Source organism: Leopardus geoffroyi, chromosome C2 (assembly GCF_018350155.1).
Source record: "Leopardus geoffroyi isolate Oge1 chromosome C2, O.geoffroyi_Oge1_pat1.0, whole genome shotgun sequence".
NCBI lineage: Eukaryota > Metazoa > Chordata > Mammalia > Carnivora > Felidae > Leopardus > Leopardus geoffroyi.
Genome location: NC_059333.1, coordinates 19,395,964 through 19,420,658, shown reverse-complemented (window position 1 = coordinate 19,420,658; position 24,695 = coordinate 19,395,964). Strand labels below are relative to the sequence as shown.

Here is a 24,695-nt window from a genome sequence, read left to right as displayed (position 1 = left end):
ATGTCGCAGACTAGCGTTTGCCAGGTTCAAGAACAAATGCAAAGCTGCTCTTTGGAGAAACCCTTAAGAGTTTCCTATGAATACATGTGTGCAAAGGTGGGATTAGCTGTCATCCTAGTGAGAACACAGGTGAGTTTATCTCAGCTCCACGAAAGCCCATTAACAGAACCTCCTGCAGGTTAAAGGGTTCAAAGAGTATCTACTAATCAAAAAGGATCCCTCGAAAAACCCAAAACTAAATTTTATCAGCTTTGCCCATGAAATTATATTTTAGGAGATAATTACTATTCATCCAATCACTTTGGTTTTTCAAGGTCAATTTTAATTCCAATTTAATGACCAGAAAACTGCACTCATTAACAAAACATCATTGTACTGGATGACATTTTATGTTGTGCTTGTTTTCAGGAGAAGAAAGGTAAGAAAATGGAAAAGAAAAAGCCATATGAAGAATTCTTTAAGATAAGTTAAATTTGTTCAATATCATGTCCCCCATAAAGTCTTAGGTAATTAATATCTTACAGAGTTTAGTAGCAAAATAAATTGTTCCTTTCTTGAAGAATGGTCATGTTTTCTTTTAATTATGAAATCATGTTTTTGTCTGGTTTGCTCATCTTATCTTGGTCATCAAGAAGCCTTGATCTCGATATAATGCTTAATTATACTCCCTATTTTGGTAAACTTCATGAGCACAATGTGTACTAGATAGAAACACAGACTTTAGAATCTGCCATAGCTATGTTTAAATGCTGAGTCTTATATTTGACAGCTGTGTATCCTTGAGCATCTCATAATGAGCCTCAGTTTTCCCATCTGTGAAGTGGAGATAAAAACAGTACTTACTTCATAGGGTTCTTGTGAAGATTTAATGAGATAATACACAGAAAATACTTAAAAATGTATCCATAGCATGTTTTTGTCTCTATTTTTTCCTTTAATTCATTTATTCCAGACAACTTTGTAAACAGGTAAATATGAATATAAATGCTAAATATGGGAAGAGAATACCCAATTAAAAAAGGACCTGAATGGTTTAGAGGAATAGGTTAATAAATGTAACTATAGAGGGGCACCTGGGTGGCTCAGTCAGTCAAGCATCTGACTTTGGCTCAGGTCATGATCTCACAGTTTGTGACTTCAAGCCCCACATCGGGCTCTCTGCTGACAGCTTTGAGTCTGGATGGAGCCTGCTTCAGATTCTGTGTCTCCCTCTCTCTCTACCCCTCACCCACTCACACTCTGTCTCTCTCTCTTTCTCAAAAATAAACGTTAAAAATTAAAAAATAAAAATAAATAAATGTAACTATAGAGTTAAAGTGTCTATGCACTGAATCTCTGGGCTTCCGTTAAATTCTTCCTTTATTCTCCCTTTAAAATACATCTATTAATGGTTAGGTAAGTTAGAACAAAAGCAGACAAAATGTGGCATTTGGGACACCATAAAGTGCTGCCTGGTCAAAAAGGTGAGAACTTTGGCCATTTCCCTTTATTGATAGAAGTGGGAATTAATCTTGCTGGTTGGTCACAGGGTGCTACTTTCACTGTGCCCTGAAGTACTGATCCATTTCCTTCTGCTCCAGCATAAATTTCATTCTTAGAAAAAATAATAGCATGGTTATTCCAAATACAGGAAGCACTGATGCAAAAGATAAAGCAAAATTAGAGTGGTCTAGAGACGAGTTGCTACAGAAGTGGTCATGCGTCAAGCCTTAGCAAATCTAAATGATGATGCATTTTGACTCAAAGATGAGCAGACATCCAGCACGTATGAATATTTGTAAGTAACTGAAGAAAAATCCTAGTGGAAAAAAGAAAATCAAGAGGCAATCAATAAAAATTGTTATGTTGTGAAAACGGTCTTCTATTGTAAAATGCAAACCTACACCAAATTGTGTTGAAACTAAGAAAAAGTTTGGGACATTGTAAAGCGTGATTTTTAGCTCTGTTGTTAATTTCTCTAATTCAACATATGGTCGAGACCCAAAGACCAGGCACTGGCACTGTTATATCAACACTTCTTCTAAGAAGTCTTCCAGTTCAAGAAAAAATACAGTTGAAGATTTTAGAAATGCATCATGTCAAAGTCTTTAAATGCAGAGGCTATAGGCATATGCAAATCTCTGCATACCAAGCAATTATTTCAGTATTAGCTATGTTGTCAATCAACTATACCTGTCAAGCACTCTGCTCCGTTGTCCTATTAAAATCTTTACTTGGGCTTTGAAGCATGGATTGATGCAGAGAGGTTATTAATAGTACTTATAAGTTTACAAAAAAAAAGTTATTTTAACCCACAAAATTATGCCTGTATCCCTAAGTCTCTTAAGAAAGAGCCACAGATTCTGAATTCTATCTTCATTTAATTCTGGAAGGAAAGATTTTCAGCCATGTCTGGTGTCTAAGAGATTAAGATAAAATGGCATAGATTCTATACAGTTGCATTGGTTGCTGCCTTTTTCCATCTGTTAGTCACCTTAACTGAGGTCACAGAGATAAAGAATCTTGCTGGAGGGGTTGTGGGAGGGGGGGATGAGCTAAATGGGGAAGGGGCATCAAGGAACCTACTCCTGAAATCATTGTTTCCCTAGATGCTAACTAATTTGGATGTAAATTTTTAAAAATAAAAAAATTAAATTAAAAAACAAAAAGCTTTTGTTCTCCTTAATGCTACTGCACACCCCCAGCTAGTGCTTTCTCTGGGTGGAACTAAGGTGCGGCACTTAAAAACCAAAAAAAAAAGAATCTTGCCTTGATTTTCTTACTTTTGATTTGAAGTAAAAATCAAAAATTCAACTGAAAACACTCAATTATTAATGCACTGTGTATTTATTAAATGTCTTAGATGTATTAAGTCCTTATGAATTGTATCTCCTAAACAGTGCCTCCTCCATCAACCCCCACATGGGTGGGAATTGGTGTAATAGAACAACAAATTGGGGTGACAAGAGTTTTACTGGTTTTTGTAGCCATCAAGAGTTTCTCTAATTGTAGAAAACATCCTTGAATGCAGGAGGCCGAAAAATCCCCCCCAAGGTATGTTAATCCCCAGAATCCCCGATTCTGTCACCTTACATGGCCAAAAGGACTTTGCAGATGTGGCTAAATCGGATCTTGAGATCAGAGATTGTCTTGGGTTATCTAGATAGGCCAGATATAATCACGAGACGCCATATAATAGGAAGAAAGTAGATGTAGATTCAAAACACATAATGTGATGACAGAAGTAGAGAGAAATTGGAAGATGTTAAATGTCTGACTTTGAAGAGGGAGAGTAAGGCCACAAGCCAAGGAATGCAGGTGGTCTGTAAACTAGAAAAGGAAGGGAAACGAATTCCCACCCCACCCCCCAGAGCTTCCGGAAGGAATGCCGCTTTGACAAATACTTGATTTCAGCCCAGTAAGATCCATTTTAAATGTTTGCCTTCTGGAATCATAAGAGAATATTTTTGTGTTGTTTTATCCACTAATTTTATGGTAATTGGTCACAGCAGACATAGGAATTTAATGTACTGAGTTATTTCCTGTTTACCATGTTTTTACTTGTATTTATGTATGTGGTTCCTGCAGGTGTAGCAAAAGTGATACACAAATAGAAGCCAATCCTAACAGCCCCTTTGGAGTATGATCTGCTCTTTATCTGTTCTTCCCAACCCAAGTAACAAAATCTTGGTTAGCCATCTCTTGCTGGCCCAGCTCTGTAGTTGGCTTATAGTAGTTGGCTCTGTAGTATCTTCAAGTACCTTAAAAATTATTTTATAGAGACTTTATGAAGCAATTAGTTGAGAATTATTGAAACCGTGATATAGAAATGTGTATTAAATAAGTGAGTTATTAAAATAAAATTATAGGTAAGTTGATTATATTTTATTCTACAATTTCTATGCCTTTCTCACTAGGAAATTTGTGAAATCGTTAGTCAAATAATATAAGGGAAGTGTGTAGGTGCTCCCTGAGTGAATCGACTTCATTTTTGTCACTTGATTCAGTATTAGCCCCAGTCATCTTGAATTTTCAGTTTTCTTGTACTAGAATTGAATGTCAATCCAGGGATGATCCTGTCTGGGTTTTGTTCAAGATTCAGAATCTTAAAACTAGGATTTCTTTTATTAGCAGCTAAGTTTCTTCTGATTTTCTATTAACTACTATTTCATCCAACAAGTATTTGCTGAGTGCCTCTGAGTGCCATCTTTTGTTCAGAGTACAAAAATGACAAAAATTCCTGTTTTATGGAGTTTACATCTAGTGGGTTTGGGAAAATATGTAAAGAAATAAATGTTCCTTCAATGTCAGACTAGTAAATATACCTACTGGAATCACCTCCAAACATCAGACAATGGCTTCTTCTCTTTCACTGATGAAGAGAGAAGAAATATGGGTGGTGCAAGGGGAGAGAAGTGAGATCAAAACAGGCCTTAGAAAAGTGATATTTAGTGGGCTACTGATAAGGAACACACACACACACACACACATTCCATGTGAGGTACTTTTTCACAAAGTTTTCACCTACAAGTACAAATTTTCATGATGATTTTTTTTTTGGTGCCCAGGTAAGCATTGCCTCTGGTCCAGAGTTCTGGTTTTGCTCTTGGGCAATACCGTGCCTATATAGGCACCGTTCCCTTTGTCTTCACCATGGATGAGGAAAATGAACCAGTAAGGGCAGTCATGGCTTAGACCTTGGGCACTGCAACCTGCAGGTTCTTGGATCAGAAACCAACTTAGTGCCATAATATGGGAAGCCTTAGCTCTAGATAGGAAGCAGTCAGGTGCAACTGCAAGAAGATAACCTGGGCTCCCCAAATACCTTCAGAGAAGACATTCCACCTCTGGGTTTCTCTTTCAATCTATATTTATTCAGAAATTTTAATTAGATGATCTTTAAACTCCCTTAGCTCTAGCATTCTATGATTCTACTGAAAGTAGATATTAAGAACACAGAAAACAAACGTGGTTACCAGAGGGGAGGTGGGGGAGGGGATGAGTAAAATAGGTGAAGGGGATTAAGAGCATACTTATCATGATGAGCACTGAGTGGTGTGTAGAATGTTGAATCACTATATTGGACACCTGAAACGAATATAACACTGTATGCTAATTACACTGGAATTAAAGAAAAAAGACATTAGATATTAAGATATGTAAGTTCAGAATCTTTAACCCTATCCCTATGTGTAACATATGTGATACTGTGTGAATTGTTGCACCAATTCAGGCTCTTACTTCTTATGCACGTGAGCATAAAAACTTTCGAAAACTATTGTTCTCAAGTATTGTTAGCATAAACACATAGACATGACCAACTGTATTTACACTCTGAAATCATATGTCTGTATACACTCCACATGGCTCAACATCTTAAGAAATAGGATTTTTATGTCACATTTGTGAAAGAACAATATAAGAATTTCTTCATTTGACATAGTATGATATTTACATATTTTTGCTTTATAAGTTATAAAGGATTCTTTTTATTTTTGTAGAATAAACCCTCAAATAACTAAAAATCCTCAATGAACCATATCATTTCACTCTATTTATGAGATTTCTCTTTCATACACACACACCACACACACACACACACACACACACACACATGCATACACACACGAATATACCTATCAAAAACTAATTAAAAACTAAGCAAAACACTTCCAGAAAATTCCAGAATCCAACTCACATTTAGCTTTAACTCATTATCCCCATAAAATTAGCAGTGCTTAAACCCATGAAGTCCATAGAAGATCCTCAACCATAAAATTTTAAAAAATCAAATATACAGTTTATGTATTATACCTACTAGTTTAGGAAAATAAACTGAAATTCTTTATAGTTTTTTCAGATGAAGTCAAAACCCCAATAGAGTGTTTTATGACTCATATTTAATCAGAAAACTCAAGTAACATAACATCTAAATTTCTAATATTCTGACATGAAACTTGAAATATACAAACTCATTTAAGTTTGTATATGAATATTACAGTACATGTAACTTAAGATAAAAGTCAGGTATTTATTCAGAAGCACAAAACTTTTGGCAAACAGAGACTACTACTATAAAAACGATTCTAGTCAAATCACCCATTGATATTTTATTAAACCAAGAGCCCTCTTCTACATAATTGAGACCAAGTTACATTTTTTTAAAGTTCATGATTTTGAATAACTTTTAAAGGGCCCTGGTGAAGCACCACAGAATACTCTATGAGTTATTCAGCATTTGGACATGATCATGAATATATTTACTATCACATTTTCATGATCTCTTAAATAATATTTTCAAAACATCTTGAGAGGTCTCAAAGGAGCCATTTGAGCAAAAGGCATATTCCAAACTACAGTTCTGCAGATGTGTATATGGTTACTCTGAGATGAAGTGACCCTCAGCCATTAGAAAGAGAGATTTATCCAAGCAATGCCCAGTCGTAGGGTGGCACATTATTTTCAATCAGCAATTTTTCTTGAAACACTGTCACTGGACAGGCCATGAAGCACAGCCCTTTGATAGATTCTGTCATGAAGATAGAGAACAGTTATTCCTCCAGGCAGAACATGCCAAAGAAGAATTTTGTCTAACTGTAGCAAACCCAGGGTGGGAGGAAGTATTTTTGCAATGGCTCAATGTTAGTGCAAACAAGAAAGATATATTTGTTTCAAATAAATAAATGAGTATGAATTTATATTCTACTATATATAATGAAGTTAAAATGCACACATTTCCAGCATGAAACTATTTAAATAAAATAAATAAAATATTTCTATGTCCAAATTTTTTTCTTGTGGTTGATTTCAAGTTTCATAGCTTTGTGATCTGAAAATATCCAAGATGTGATCTCAGCCTTTTTGTAACTGTTGAGGGCTGACTTGTGACCCAGTGTGTTATCTATTCTGGAGAATGTTCCATGTGCTGAATATGTATCCTGATGCTTTAGGATGCAATGTTCTGAACATATAAGTTAAGGCCATCAGGTCCAGTGTGTCATTCAAAGCCATTGTTTTCTTGTTGATTTTCTGTTTAAATGATCTGTCCGCTGTTGTAAGTGGGGTATCAACGTCTCCTACTATTATGGTATTATTATTGGTAAGTTTCTTTATGTTTGTTATTAACTGATTTATATGTTTGGGTGCTTCCAAGTTGGGTGAATAGCCAAAGTAATATTGAAAAAGAAAACCAAACCTGGAGGCATCATAATACCAGACTTCAAGCTGTATTATAAAGCTATAATCATCAAGACAGCATGGTACTGGCAAAAAAACAGACACATAGATCAATGGAGCAGAAGAGAGAACCCAGAAATGGACCCACAAACGTATGGCCAACTAATCTTCAAAGCAGGAAAGAGTATTCAATGGAAAAAAAGACAGTCTCTTCAACAAATGGTGTTGGGAAAACTGGACAGCAACATGTAGAAGAATGAAACTGGACCACTTTCTTAGACCATACACAAAAATAAACTCAAAATGGATGAAAGACCTAAATGTAAGACAGGAAGCCATCAAAATCTTCGAGGAGAAAGCAGGCAAAAACTTCTTTGACCTAGGCCACAGCAACTTTTTACTCAACACATCTCTGATGGCAAAGGAAACAAAAGCAAAAATGAACTATTGGGACCTCATCAAGATAAAAAGTTTCTGCACAGCAAAGGAGACAATCAACAAAACTAAAAGGCAATTGACAGAATGGGAGAAGATATTTGCAAATGACATATCAGGTAAAGGGTTAGTATCCAAAATCTATAAAGAATTTATCAAATGCAACACCCCCCAAAAGCAAATAATCCAGTGAATAAATGGGCAAGAGACCTAAACAGACACTTTTCCAAAGAAGACATCCAGATGGCTACAGACACATGAGAAGATGCTGAACATCACTCATCATCAGGGAAACACAAATCAAACCCACAATGAGATATCACTTCACACTCCTTAGAATGGCCAAAATTCACAACTCACAAACAGCAGATGTTGGTGAGGATGCAGAGAATGGGGAACACTTTCGCAGTGCTGGTGGGAATGCAAATTGGTGCAGCCACCCTGGAAAACAGTATGGGTTAAAAACTAAAAATAGACCTACCCTACAACCCAGCAATTGCACTAGGAGGTTTTATCCAAGGGATACACTGTTTCAAAGGGGCACATGCACCCCAATGTCTATAGCAACACTATCAACAATAGCCAAATTATGGAAAGAATCCAGATGTCCATTGAATGATGAATGGATAAAGAAAATGTGGTGTATATATACACTGCAATGTTACTCAGCAGACAAAAAGACAAATCTTGCCATTTGCAACAATGCAGATAGAACTAGAGTGGATTATGCTAAGCAAAATGAGTCAGGCAGAGGAAGATACCATCTAATTTCACTCATATGTGGAATGTAAGAATCAAAACAGATGAACATAGGGGAAGGGAAGGAAAAATAAGATAAAAATGGAGATGGGGGACAAACCATAAAAGACCCTGAAATACAGAAAAAATGAGAGTTGCTAGAGAGGAGGTGGTTGGGCGGGATGGACTAAATGCATGATGGTCATTAAAGACAACACTTGTTGGGATGAGCACTGGGTGTTATATGTCACTGGGTTCTACTCCTGAAATCAATACTACACTGTATGTTAACTATTTGTGTTAACTTGAATTTAAATAAATTTTTTTAAAAAAAGAATATTTCTATGTACAAGAAAAACTTAAACATCTTCTATCAAGCACATAATCATATGCCTTTTATCACTGGAGGAAGCAAAGAAAATACCATTTGTTTGTCAAAAAAAGTTGCTACAGGTTATCTATTAGTCAAGTTTTACATTTTCAAAAATGTGAATCAGTCTTATTTTTAAACACAATAAATTTAGGACGTTCAGATCTGTGCATTCAGGTTGTTTAAGGAATACGACCTCATCAGAAAGAATGACCAAAGCATTTTGATAGCAGAGGCTTGTCTCACGTTTAAATAGCATCGCACTTATACCTCCTAGATCACTTCCGGGCCCAGAAGGTAAGTATGCACTAATACATCCTGATTGTTTGGTGGTGTTTCTATGGAAAATTTTCCTTTTTTTAAGATTTATTTTTGTTTTTATTGAGTTTTTTATGTAATTCCAGGACAGTTAACCTACTACGTCATATTTGTTTCAGGCGTACCATGTAGTGATTCAACAATTCTATACATCGTTACTCAGTGTTCATGATGGTAAGTGTACTCTTAATCCCCTGCACCTCCCCCCACCTCCCCTCTCATATGCTCTATTTTAAATGAGTACCTTCAATTGAAGTTCTTTTTTTCCAACAAGAACATTTTTTACTTGAAGCATACTTCAAAATACATGGTTCTAAAAGGTATATAAAAAACATTCTGCCCAAGAAAAAGGGAATACACGTTTTCCTCACGTACCCACAGAAGAATCCCCTGGTTAAATCACATTTAAAAAGACGTAACAAACATGACAGATTTAAGAAAACTGAAGTCATACAAAGAATGTTTTGCGGGGGCGCCTGGGTGGCGCAGTGGGTTAAGCGTCCGACTTCAGCCAGGTCACGATCTCGCGGTCCGTGAGTTCGAGCCCCGCGTCGGGCTCTGGGCTGATGGCTCAGAGCCTGGAGCCTATTTCCGATTCTGTGTCTCCCTCTCTCTCTGCCCCTCCCCTGTTCATGCTCTGTCTCTCTCTGTCCCAAAAATAAATAAACATTGAAAAAAAAAAAAAAAAAAGAATGTTTTCCAGCCACGATGGTACAAAACCACAGATCAACAATAAAACAAAGCTGGAAAATCTGCATGTAAACATTAAATATTTGGTATGTAAATGTAAAACAACACAATTTCATCTAAGGACAATTTTCAAGTAGATTTTAAAAACATCCTTAGACCGCAAAATATTTAGAAATTTACATCCCCCCCCTTCAGTCTCACCCACCGTTACATATTTCTATCATAAAATCAGCTGTTACTTTTAACAGATATCACTAAGATATAAGTTACAATGGCATAAAGCATGAAAAAGCAGATATAAGAGTCCGCTGACTGAGGTCAATGCAAAAGTCGATACGACTCCATATGGATAGATGATGCTACAACAGACTATATACTGAGGAGGCTGCTACCTGACAAAACATCTCAATAGTTTCCAGCAGTGTGTATAGCAGCAACAACCCTTATTTTCAAGTTTCAAGAAGCTTCTGTTTGTTGTAAAAGGTGAATTTGTATCATTAAATTTTGTAGTTGAAAAAGACAATGTTTGGGTCAGAAGCCACTTCTGTGTCTTGGGTGGAAATTGGATGTTGTTTAGGGGGGTAGACTTCCCTTTAACTAGCAGGAGGAGCCACCTGGCTAAGCACAATGAGTCAGCTGGCTGTAACAAACCTAGCCATTTTTCATGGAGACGTCTTGAACCCATGCCAGGTAAAAGCGTCATCAGCTCTAGAGATTGCTACTTCAGGCTCCAGAAAATTCGTGTGGGTTGCATGGATAACAATTGCAGGAATCATTGCTACAAATCAGTAGTTCAGGGACAGAATAAAGGAAGTGATATTTGGGCACAGGAAGGTTTCATTTATTTATTTGAGTCTGCGGATTGGAGCTGGGACTCCAAGGAGTGACAAAATGGTTGAAAGTGGCTCCTTAGAAAGGTAAGCATGGCAACAGCCTGGTAGAGGGTAGAGGAAGAGGAAGGGTAAGGGGGAGCCAGAAGAAATAGGGAACCCATGAAGGAGAATGGCTGCACTCAAAGGAGGGATAACAACAGTGGAAGGGGTTTTTATTTTTCTTTCCTTACTTGTATTTTTAACATGTGGCATTGAGATTCCATTCTGCTCTTTCAGATTTCTTTTTTAATGCTATATGGCAGTTTAAGCTTCCCTGGCCTTTTGCTTTGGAGAATGGTGTGTGTGTGTTTGTGTGTGTGTGTGTGAGTATGTTACCAGAGAGGGTGGAGGGTGTGACCTTGCATGTAACAAACACTGTGCAGAGGATCATTGCCCAGAGAGAAGATTATAAGAGGGCAAAAACTGGTCACCAGAGTGCTCAGAACAGGAATCTCAAGCAAAAGACGACAAGCAGTCATTTAAGATGGATTTGTTGGACATTTAAGGATCCCTAGGCTATTGAAACTGACAAAGGATCTTCCCATGAAAGTCAGGGATTTTCTACCATCAAAATGGGAAGATGACCCAAACTGTGTTATGTGTTAGCGGCATTGAAAAGGGAAAGGTGATCCGTGAAGACATGAGAATTTGGGGGCATTCAGGTTTCATCATAGAACGATGTTAAGATTCAACAAGAAAAGTGAGACTCAGGCAGCCATTTGACCCCAACGCTCTCCCACCACTTGCCAGCATTTCCCAGAAACAGAAGTATCCCTGTCCCCTGTTCTTCACTTAATATATCAGTTCATCTCATTTGCTGAGCAACATGCTAATCTGAAATACCATTTGGGTTAGAAAGATTATGGACGAAGAAAAATTTTTATAGCAAATTATAAATTCAAAGCTTTTGATATGTTCTTGTTTTTTGTTTTGTTTTTTTTTTTTTAACACTTATTTATTTTTGAGACAGAGAGAGACAGAGCATGAAGGGGGGAGGGTCAGAGAGAGAGGGAGACACAGAATCTGAAACAGGCTCCAGGCTCTGAGCTGTCAGCACAGAGCCCAACGCAGGGCTCGAACTCACGAACTGTGAGTTCAGAACCTGAGCCAAAGTCGGATGCTTAACCGACTGAGCCACCCAGGCACCCCATGATATGCACTTGCTTTTGAATTTCCATCTACTATGTTGTGCTTCCCCCCCGCCCTTGTCTCTTCTGTGAGACAGTATCAGAGTCAACAAATTACTTGATTTGGACTCCCATGGAAAGTGCCTGGAAATTCAGAAAACATCCTCAGCCAGTGAGAAGACATTTCCTTTGTCTGATACAGAACTCCCAATAATTCTATGCCGTTTATGTTTTCTATTGCTTCTGATTTCTTTTTTTGTTTAAATTCCATGTTTTACTACATGATCCTGCCTAGCAGTTTTGGCTACAGTTTCCAAAGCCCTTTTTCTTGACATTTACAGTGGTTTCTGGTTCCCTGTGACTGGTAAGGAAGGCGTGGGAACAATAGAAACCTGGGAATAAGTCATTGATACCAAATCATGTTCTTATACATCCATGCAACACTAAAGAGGTATGTTTCCAGGAAAACCGGTTGCTACTTATATTTATTTTAGTGTTAAATTAACTGAGAGAGGAACTTATATGTAATGAATTAGAAAACCACAAAGCACAACGCTTTTGTTTTGTGTTATTTTAGTTTAGAAAAGTCGTCCTTTATATTTTTCCCTTCCAAATTTCTATTCAAATTCTAGTTACAAAATTTCTCCTTTAGTTAGTCATTGTTTAGATTTTAATAAAATGTTTAAAAATTTGCAATATCACTTGCTAATTAAGAGGACAATCATCACTATATATATATATATATATATATATATATATATATACACACACACACCTATATGCATATAAATATATATACCATGTAATAGTGCACTTTAATCTGATTTCATTAAATATCTTGAAATGTATAGGGCTTAATAGCTGACCAAGGTACAATTTGAAAATCTCTTCCATATCACTGTTTAATTCTTCCATCTCTGCTTCAGGTAGTAAGGAAATAACACCCTTATTCACATGACAAGGAAATACAAGCATAAATCCATTTTAAATATCTATATTTGTAATAATTTGGAATCGACTTTGGTTTCCTTTTGCTTCAAAATGCTTCTGTTTTAATTATTTTATGATCCTTTCCTAGGATAGGAAAGATGCAATTTTACATCAATAGACTCCCTACATTATTCGTCTAAAATTGATTTAGAAATTCAAAGCAAAAGTAAAAAACACTAAAAGTGTTAGCACATGTGGATGACAGAAAGTTGGAATTTGTACCAGATGTGCTTTGCTATTTTTCTGTGAGTCTTTCCCCTCCCCACATCTTCCTGGGTAGAGCTGCAGTATAGATCAAATAACAACCTCGATTCTTTACTTGGCCATGCCCTGAAGGTTACCCCACCCTCAGCCCCATCAAATTAATCTTGGTAACTCCATTGTGGCGGAAAATAATTTATCTAAAAATTGACACGTGATTTCTATTTTCTACAAAAAGAAGTCATTTGTGGGAGCCTTTTTATTAAAACAAATATTTTTCTAAATGTTTATTTATATTGAGAGAGAGTGAAAGCGAGTGGGGAAGGGCAGAGGGAGAAGGAGAGAGACGATCTCAAGCAGGCTCCACACTGTCGGCACAGAGCCCAACATGAGGCTTGATCTCACCAACTATGAAATCATGACCTGAGCAGAAATCAAGAGTTGGACAGTCAATCAACTGAGCCACCCAGGCACCCCTAAAACAAATATTTTTTATAAGAATACATTTCTTGCCTCTGTATAAGGAAGGCACTGAGATGCAGTAAAGGCTGGAGCTGTGGCAGCTAAATTATAGCCATGAGGGAATGAACTTGATGCTAAAGCCAAAGTTCTGAGGACAGCTGAGCCTTCAGTAATATTGCTAAGCAGATGACCTCACCAGCCCTGCGAGTGTTCTCTCCCAGACTTCATATTCTGTAAGACAGTAAGTTCCAGTAAAACTTTCTAAGACTTTTTTCTGTTATTTGAAATGATAGCATCTTTATGGAAACTTATATACATCTACATGCACAGATACACACATAAATATAAATAAATGGGAAGGTATACAGTATTTATATATATAAAATATACATAAACACATATTGTATGTATTTTTCATGATTTCAAGGAAACAATATCTAGTTATATATTGTATCGTTCCACTTCAACCTGTGTTTGGAACAATTTATCAATTTTTGAAGAAAAGGCATTAAACTCAAATGAACAGATAAATTTGCTTTCTAACTTAAAGTTTACAGAAAGACATGTTTGTCGGCAAAATCTCTCTTAGAGAACTAGAATATGCTGCAAACTATATTGAACTTCAAGTAATACAGCTTAGAATAAAAGTTTGACTACACTGAAGTACAGACTATTCAACTCCTCTAAAATCTGTACTGCTCTTTTGTTTCCGTTAATGTAGCTTGGCGGAGGGAGGTGGTGTTTGTTTGTTTAGTAGAATATGTTTCAAAATTGTCTTCATCTTCCTGGACTGTGCTCATTGCAGTTCCATCATGGCTACTGAAAACCAGGTGTCAAGTGCAGAGTTAAAAAAAAGATCTCATTCAAATTTTCTCTAAAGATATACCGTCAACGATTAAGTTAAAACTACATTTACTAGACGCAATTACACGTTTGAATGTTTTCATAGCTTAGCATCATCTTTTTTTTTTTTTTCCTAGCACCATCTTTTTAATTTTTTGTCTTGGCAAAAATTACAGAAGATAGAATATAAGGTGATTTCAGACTGCAATGAAAACTTCAAACAGGTTATTGATCTTTTCTCATCACATCACAATCACATGATTCGTGGAGAAAAACTACTGGCAATCAAGAGCAAGTTCAGGACAATCTAAGAGAAAAAAAAGTTGGTCTAACTCTGCAAATGGAGAGAGTCAGAATTCCCAAAGAGGACTCAGGTGTAACATCCTCCCAAATGCAGTTCCAAAAGCCATCACACCCTCAGATGTGGCCTGACCCAAATGAACACTCTTTGGTCAGCTCATTGATTCATCGACCACCGCACTACCGTCCTTGCTTTCGATGAAGAGAGCTTTGCCATTCCCTCACAGGCTAAATCTAAGTTTCCTCCAAGAACCTGAGAAAAACAATATGTATCAAATATGCCAAACTGTTCCATTTTTGTAGATTAATAAATAAACCCTAGGGCGTCCTGGGTGGCTCAGTCAGTTAAGCATCTGACTTTGGCTCAGGTCATGATCTCATGATTCATGAGTTCCAGCCCCTCGTCGGGCTCTGGGCTGACAACTTGGAGTCTGCTTCCGATTGTGTCTCACTCTCTCCCTGCCATTCTCTCTCTCTCTCTCTCTCTCTCTCTCTCTCTCTCTCTCTCAAAAATAAATAAACATTAATTTTAAAAAATAAAATAAAATAATAAAATAAAATAAAATAAAATAAAATAAAATAAATCTTATGAGTCTCCTAATTCCCCAAAGAACCAAATGTTTTCGTTTCCCAAGGTGAACTTTATAAGATCTGTCTCACCAGCTACTGAAGCTCCCAAATCTCAACTTTCACATCATGTTCAGAGGTCAATGATAGTTGGCCAGCAAGAGCCCAGAGTTTAAAAAACAGACATACAAAGCAAACTCCTATGATTATCTGACTACATGTGACATACTTACTTCGATTAATACCACCACTGCATGTCCACGGGTCTATCATACTTGCAGTGTTTGACTTCCTGTATCATTTATTCATTCACTCACTCATTAAATCAACATTTATTGACCTTTCCATGGGCCAGAAGCCAGGAAATTATAGTATCAAGAAAGATATGATCTCTGTCCTCAAAGTTTAGAGTCCAGAAAGTGACAAGAACTCATATTCATGTAATTTATTATTGATCTGTAAATGCACTGGTCTAAGTTCTTCACACATATCTTCAGCTTTATCTTTCAGTCAACCTCTGTACTGCTATTGTTATTATCATTTACGTTTTTATTTAAATTCCAGTTAGTTCACATACAGTGTAATGTTAGTTTCCGGTGTGCAATTCACTGATCCGGCACTTCCATACACAACCTGGTGCTCATCACAGCAAGCACACTCCTCAATCCACATCACCTATTTAACCCATCCCCCAACCTACCTCCCCTCTAGTAACCATCAGTTTGTTCTCTAGAGTTCAGAGTCTCTTTCATGGTTCGCCTCTTTCTCTCTTTTTCTTATTTTCCTTATGTTCATCTGTTTTATTTCTTAAATTTAACATACGAGTGAAATCATGTGATATTTCTCTTTCTTTGACTAACTTATTTCACTTAGCATAATACTCTCTAGCTCCAGCCATGTCACTACAAATGGCAAAATTTCATTATTTTGATGGCTGAGTAATATTCTATTGTATACATACACCACATCATCTTTTTTCCATTCATCAGTCAATGGACACTTGGGCTGTTCCATAATTTGGTTATTGTAGATAATGCTGCCATAAACATTGAGGTGATTGTATCCCTTCGAATCAGTATTTTTGTATTCTTTGGTTAAAAACCTAGCAGTGCAGTTGCTGAATTATAGGGCAGTTCTGTTTGCAACTTTTTGAGGAACCTCCATACTGTTTTCCAGAGTGGCTGCACTAGTTTGCATTCCCACCAACAGTGCAAGAGGGTTTTCCTTTCTCTACATCCTCGCCAACATCCTGCATTGTTAATTTTAGCCATTTGGACAGGTGTGAGCATGATATCTCATGCTGTTATTATTAAACATATGTTATAAATGAAAAAACTGACCTTTATAGACCTTAGATAACCCAGACATATTTGCCAGGCCAACAAAAATAGCTCTGATTATATATCCATTCAACAAATATTAATCGAGCCAACTATGAAGCAATCATTACAATGGGAGCTTGGAAAAGAGTAGAGGAAAAGACAAGATCCTTGTCTACAGAGAGCCAATCTTTCATAGGAAAGACAGACCATTAAACAAGTATACCAGTAAATCACTTAACTCAAAGTAGAGATAATTTCTAGAAAATACGTAAGTAGTGTGAGTGCATTGAGAGGGAAGAGAATGGTTGTCAGAAAAGTACTCTCTGAGGAAATGACATAGGACCAGAGACATGGATGATTTGAAAAAACAATCATGCAAAGATCTGAGAGAAGTATCCAGAAGTTCAGAAGATGAAAGCAAATGAGAGGGCCCTGAGATGAGACTAAGCTTATCATATGTAAGGATCATCAAGGACAGGGATTGGCAAACTGTCCTGTGGGCCAAATCTGGCCCATTGCCTGCGTTTGCACAGCTCATGCCTTAAGAATGGATTTTTATTTTAATGGAGTGTCTGGGTGGCTCAGTCATTTAAGCATCCAATTCTTGACCTCAGCTCAGGTTGTGATCTCATGATTTGTGAGATCAAGCCCTGCATCAGGCTGTGCGCTGACAGCATGAAGCCTGCTTGGCATTCTCTCTCTCCCTTTCTCTCCCCCTCCCCAGCTGGCACTCTCTCGCTCTCTCAAAAAATAAATTAAAAAACTTTAGAAAAATAATGAATTTTACATTTTAAATGGTTGAAGAAAATGCAAATACATATATTTTGTGATATGTAAAAATTATGTAAGATTCCATTTCAATACCTAAATACAAACTTTTATTGGAACACTACCACATTCATTTGTTTGCATATTGCCTATAGCTCTTCATGGGCTATAATGGCAGAATGGAGAAGTTGTGGCAAAGACCATATGGCTTTAAAAGCCTAATATATTTATTATCTGTTTCTTGCAGAACAAAATTCTGATGAAGAGAACTAATGTGAATGAAGGCAATTGCATAATGAGGAAAGAAAGGCAAAGGAAATGTATGAAGGAGGTAGACATAAGGTAGCTCATGTGGGGTCTTGCAGACCACAACAAAGGGCTTTCGATTTGACTGTGAAAGAAGAGATTTTGGAAGGTTTTGAATAGGATATTTGACTTAAATTTTAAAAGTATGCCCTTATATGTTTTCTTAGGGGTTGGAGCACTGGGGAAAGAGTAAGAATGAAAGCAGAGAAAGCCATCTGTGGTATTGCACCATTTAGGGGAGATGTGATGGAATCTTAAACTGGGAGCAGTAGCAGAGCAGTTGGAGAGAAGCGTCCATTTATAGTAAACAGGATTTTCGATGGACCAGAAGTCAAATGTCAGGAACAGAGAGGAAGCGGGGAGGGCTCTGAAGTTTCTAGCCTTATCAGTGGGACAACCTTTGGAGATTTTTACCAAGTCTCTTTTAAACATAATAAACCTGGCATAGCTGTTAAACTCCCAACAGTTAATGCCAATTAGTCTAAAGAACCTAAGAGTCTGAAATTCAGCAATGAGATCAGAATTGCAAAGGTACAGTTTTATATCACTCTGTTGATAGGATTAAAGCCATGGGGCTGGATAGGATCATTTGGCAATGTGTTATGTAGGGAGAGTAGAGAAGACAGCAGGGAACTGAGCCCAAAAGCTGCTCCCTTTTTCAGAGTTCCAAAGGTCAGGAACATAACATAGCTAAGTGACTAGTGAGATAGGAAGAAAACCATGAAAGTATTTCTTGGAGGAGGAAGTGTAAAATACTTTTTAGAAAATAAGGAATATAGTAGTTCTTAAACTTTAAAACATTATCTTTTTAAAAACTAAATAAAACAAAACATCATTTTCTTATTACTTATTATTTTTTCTTCATGGTGACCTGGTTTTCTTCTTCCTAACAAAGAAGATCCTAAAACATTTTCTTAATTATTATATTTTAGTAAACACAAAACTATCAGCAAAGCCAGAAAATTATCATTCCATGAGTTCAGAAGATTCAGAAATTTTCCATTTGACTTCTTTTACAATGACAAGAAGAAAGAAGAAGAAAGAAAGAAAGAAAGAAAGAAAGAAAGAAAGAAAGAAAGAAAAGAAAGAGAAAAGAAAAGAAAAGGAAGAGGGAAGAAGGAAGGAAGGAAGGAAGTAAGGAAGGAAGGAAGGAAGGAAGAAGGAAGGAAGCTTAAGTTCCATCCAATAACAAAATCTCCTCTTGATTAAATGACATTGTTTAAATGTCTGCCATCTACAGCCTCTAGTAGTGAATAACCTAAGTGTATGTCAGTATTGCTCCTATGGGGTCCCAGTAAGTGTTCTGCTCTTGGGTAAGGAACTAAAAGACAGCAAGATAAATGATCCATGCTCTTATGTAATATGAAGAAGAATTTAGCAACTCTGTATTTTGTAGCTAAGCAAAAGAATAATAATAATAATAATAATGTTTTTTTCATTGCAATTTTGTTTGATTTTTATAGACAAAAACACGTTGATTTGTGGGGCTTTGTCACTTTCAGTTCTAAAAGTTTATTCAATTTTCAAGATCATTTAAATTACTAATCAACTTTTGACTGGCTTGCAGTGTTAATTAGCATTTTAACCACAGTAGTCTCTATCATTTATCAATATTTAAAGGGCAAAAGATAGCTAGCTTTCATGGTTGCCTTGCTATAGCCAGGAGAATGAACTATGCAATATTTAATGATTCAATGTACTAAAAATAATGCCTGAAAGAAACTCCTCTGTCAGTGTATTTCGCTCAATGCCAACCAATCATATGATTATACCTGATAAACATTAGATTAGTTAAAAATAAACTGTCTGGGCGCCAGCTGGCTCAGTCACTAAGCATACCACTCTTGATGTTAGGGTCGTGAGTTCGAGCTGACTGAAAAATTAGGTTCAGTGTAGTGATTACTTTAAAAAATTACAAAAATAGACAAAAATCTTCTGCCAAATAACCATTATGCAAGCAATTTGCCAGGAAAAAAAATCAAAGGTATACTGTTATTAAGTAAAATAGAAAAATGTTTGTTAGGTCAAGATAAATTTCCTTTATTGTTTCTGCCCATCACAGAAAAGGAACTGTATTTGTTAGAAATTTCTGTTCTCTTCAGAACTACATTTATTATTATCTACAAACCTCTGTGATCACCAAAGTTGTTAAGCAGAGTAGAACTCAGCATTCAAAATTGATTAAATGACTTCTAAGAGGCAGACTCTGTACTCGATGTTGAATAATTAGAGGCAAAGGCTCAGCTCCTGCCCTGAAAGAATTTACATTCCAGTGGGGAAAACACTCAAGCCTAAGCCAGCTTCCCAAAGAAAATAGGATTGAGTTTCCCTAGTCCAGTGTTAGATACGCTCATGTTAGTGGTTTAAGTAAACAGAAATAACCATTCTTCATCAAGACTCTATTGAAATGCCAGGTACACAGACACCTTGCCAAGTGCCTTTTACACATTTTAGTAGTAATCCTCAAACCAGTTTTTGGTTTATGCATGTGAGGTCCTAGAGAAATAAAATATTCGTTATGTCACCCAGGGTTACAGATATAGAATCACAGGTCAGGATTCAACATCCTATCATATCACCCCACCTCCCCATCCATGTCTGCCTGACATAAAACCTGCCCTCTTTCTCCTAAAAAGCACAGTGTCCACCCTCCCCCAATGCTGATTCAATTTACGTCAACCAGCAAAGCAATGGAAAAAGATCTAGCATAGTTTACACATTTGTCCAATTATCTTCCTAAGTGTTTAAATCTCTATCTTTTTAGGGTAGCTGCTAATCTTTTGTTAATGGACAACTCCAGCTATCTTCTGATTATCATGTATATTCACACACCCCATGTCAGTGAAATTTATCAAATGAGGAGGATTAATTTCAAAATCAGGGTGTATTATAACTAGTCCTTAGAGTAAAATGTCTCCCTCTGATTTTAATTCTCCATATTTCTATCATGATATCACTTTCCCTGGTGAGTTGAGTATCTTCATCTTTAAGCCAATTTGTGAACTTAGGTCATTCATAAACAGGCCTAAATCTTGGGTTGATCGGGGGCAATTGCGTGGCCCTCCAGCAGATTACCTCAGACCCCAAGCTTGCAGGGTGTTGAGAGCATAGGGCATTGCAACTTCTGTCTCCTCCCTGAACATCACCAAAATTCAATGATGAAATTTCTGTCTTTAATGATACTCTATGGAGCCTCTGAAAGATGTGACCATAGATCTTCCCAGTTCACATTGATAATCTTGACTAGGCCCTACACTTAGTCAGTTACCCAGGCCCCTAAATATACTTCTACAATCAAGGCAAATTGCAGATGCTCAAATGTTTGATAACCTATTTTACTGAGATTTAAAAAAGAGATGCCATGTTATTTGTCTCTGCATTCATAAAGTGTAATACAAAGTGTGACACGTGGTAGATATTCAATAACTGTTTAGTTAGTGGAAATTGATAAAATATCTCAACTTGCATTACCTAATTATAGTTGCTTTCATAGAAAGATTCAGAAAGAAGAATAAGCCTTCTGGAATTCTAATATGTTGCCAACACCCACTCTCACATAGAAATTCGCAGATTTGAAACATAATTCTTTAGGCTAGGGTTATCAAGAATAATAAAAAGTAATAAGAATAACTTGTTATGTGCTAGGTATCTAATAAGTCATGTGATCTTCATAATAGTATAAGAGGTAATATGATTCCAGCTATAGAGAAGAAATGGGGCACAGAGCAATTATGTAAACTTGTTCAGGACCAACAGTAATGAAATGTAGACTCAGAATTTGAATTCAACAGTCTGGATTCAAAGTCCAAAGGAAGTTTAGTGTGGAAATTTAAAATAACTTTCCCAAACATAAAGGGGTCACAAATAGAAAGCATGTCCCTCCATTTCTCTAGGAGTTTTTGGACAAACCAGAACTGGAGTACGAATGTTATTATACAGTTGCAGAAATAGTTAAACCTTCACTAATAAACTGCTGATACTATAGTTAAATAACATCGGGTGTTTTAAAAGATTAATGTGATTTTTCAGAAACATAAACCTTCTATTGTAATTTGACGTGTTGTGAAATTTAGGTATTAGATGTATAAAATATATCAAAATGAAGAAGCCAAAATACAGCTTTGAAGTCCCAACACCGAATGATCCATAGCCTCTTATAAACTACAAAAGAAATACCAACAGCTGAATTCATTCACAAAATACACAGCATGGTCTTTTTATTGTAGACACCTTCACAAGCAATTCAGCCCAATGAGGGAAGGGCCATCAATCAATCAACCAGACAGTTAATCAAAACACACCCCGAAAGGTCTATCAAGTCAGGGTTCTGCAAGGCATTAATTTTGATTATTTGAAAACTAAAAATGCCTGATTTAAGAGTTGAATTTCTTTCAAATAGAAGATGGAGCTATCTCTTTTTTTCCCCCTATGAAATAGATGGTTCTACATTATTCAAAATGGGTCAGCCAATCAATCAAATTTCTGAAAAGCAATTCATTCTAAATGTTCACAAATAACCAAGTTTAAAAGAGAGATGGTGCAAATAACAGTGTTTGTTTTGTTCTCTTTAAAAATGCTGCAGAAATGTGTCACATATAGAAAAATGAGACCTTTAAATGAGTCTAAATCACTAAAACCGATTATACATCAAGGAAGAAATAAGATGAGGTAAAACTGTACCAGCCAACTTGACTTCTCCTCTTGTCACTTACCATAAATTCAGACAGCAAAATTTGTGCTTCTATCTGAAGTCTCAAACTTTTGTGTCTCTTTCCTAAAGCAATCTCTAAAGCTTAACTACAAGTTATATAGCTGGGAAGGAAAAAAAAACATCTTCAGTTTCATCACTTCTTACAAGCTAACATCATATTATGAAACTTTTTGGATAACAAACTTTTTGTTTGAAAGTCATTAAGACCACAGACATTTATAAATATCCATTTCAGTAAGTTCTAAACTCTGTCCCACCTCACCTCTGATAGGGACAATATACATTCCTAAAATCAACTGAAGGCATGTCCCCAAACGAGGGGATACTTAGAAATTAGAAGTAAATAGCATATAAAATTTTAAAAGATAATTAATGTGGAAAATGAATATATTCGTCACTAAAAATTTCATTCTTCTTTTTTTTAAAAAATGTCTGAATAAATTAATTTTTGTAGCTTAACTATATTAACCTGTGAGAGGTTTCGATTTGATTCTCAAAATAACTTACAAAACTAGCCTCAAGAATTAACAAAAGAGCTCGTTTCCCTGACACCTCAGAGGCAGTAGGCTGCTTTAGGACAAAGCTGAACATCTCTTTCCCAGCTGCTGGCTGCCAGAAACTCATTGAAGGAGACAAACTTCATGTCTTTTATGAGAAGCACATGGCCACAGAAGTTGCTGCTGAAGGTTCAGGTGAAGAATGGAAGGGTTACATGGTCCAAATCCGTGGTGGCAATGACAAACAAGGCTTCCTCATGAAGCAAAATATCTTGACCCGTGGCTATGTCCAACTGCTGCTGAGTAGGGGGCATTCCTGCCACAGACCAAGAAGACTGGAGAAAGAAAGTGCAAATTTGTTCAGGGTTGCATTGTGGATACCAGTCTGTGTTCTCAGCTTGGTCACCGTAGAGAAAATTGGGGGCGCGGGGAGAAGGATATTCTTGGACTCACTGATACTAGTGTGCCTCATCACCTGGGCCCCAAAAGAACCAAAAGAATGGCAAACTACACGGATGGAACTAGAGGGTCTCATGCTAAGCAAAATTAGTCAGTCAGAGAAAGACAAATATCATATGACTTCACTCACATGAGGACTTTAAGATACAAAACAGATGAACATAAGGAAAGGGAAGCAAAAATAATATAAAAACAGGGAGGGAGACAAAACATAAGAAAGAGACTCTTAAATATGGAGAACAAACAGAAGGTTACTGGAGGGTTTGTGGGAGGGGGGATGGGCTAAATGGGTAAGGGGCATTAAGGAATCTACTCCTGAAATCACTGTTGCAATATATGCTAACTAACTTGGATGTAAATTCAAAAAATAAATTAAATAGAATAAAAAAAAAGAATCGAAAACTTTTTAATTTCTCTAAAGAAGATTATGTCCACCAGCATGTTGTTACAAAGCCCTTAAACAAAGAAGTTAAGAAACCTAGAAACAAAGCACCCAAGATTCAGCATCTTGTTACTGCATGTATCTTCCAGCAAAAACTCCGGCGTGATGCTCTGAAGAAACAGCATATAAGAAAAATAAGGAAGAGGCTGCAGAATATGCTAAACTTTTGGCCAAGAGAATGTAGGAGACCAAAGAAAAATGCCAGGATCAGATTGCCAATAAACGGAGGCAGTCCTCTCTCAGAGCTTCTACCTCTAAGCCTGAGTCCTGTCAAAAATGAGATTTTCTAAGGGTTATAAAGAAATAAGAGCAGACATCCAAAAAAGAAAATGAACAAAAGAAAGGAGGAAGGGAGGGAGGGGAAAGAGAGGAAGGAAGGAAGGAAGGAAGGAAGGAAGGAAGGAAGGAAGGAAGGAAGGGGCTGAAACTTTGGCTATACATGAATAAATCCTTAAACCCCACATTCTTCATGCGGAAGGTAAGAATAAAGTTATATTTCTAAATCTATGCCTCTCATTAAAGCTCACTTTACCACCACTGCACTTCATGGGACTCCATTCACTGCACTTCACCAAGAAGGGATGTATTGTCCTTTCTTTGCATATTGTTTTATAAGAAACATCTCTGTCCTCCAAATGGAGGGCAGTGGACAATAAGCACTGACATGACCCTTTGCCCCTAAAAACAATTGTATCTTCTTCAGCCTAAGGTCGTATTTAGTGGGTTTCATGCTCATCCCGGTATTTGAGAGATGGCCCCAAAAATATCCATCTAGATTCCAGGGGTGCCCTTGAACATGAGAATGTTCACACGACATCAATGGCTGCATTCTCCCACTGTTAAAAGGTCAGCCAAGAACAATGTGTCTGCTAGAAATGAGCAAATGCAGAGAACCTTGTCCTTTTTCTATTCATTTTGGTAGGCACTTTCCTGCGCCCTTATTAATCCAGGCCACAGGACCAGATGGAAAAGTTGGAAGCCTCCTGCCTTCCCTTGGAAACTCCCAGACCATTGTCCCTCCACCAGTGTTCTCAAAATCTAGATTCCTTCAGGCCACCGACTTGTTTGTAGACCACATCTAAAAGGAGATACAACACCAGGAGTCCTTGTCTTTAAGGGAGC

At 36.9% G+C, this 24,695-nt stretch overlaps 1 pseudogene; it reads left to right on the top strand.

Annotated features, from left to right (window-relative positions):
* Positions 1 to 23,853, top strand: LOC123610299 (annotated as a pseudogene).
* The last annotated feature ends 842 nt before the right edge of the window (positions 23,854 to 24,695 follow it).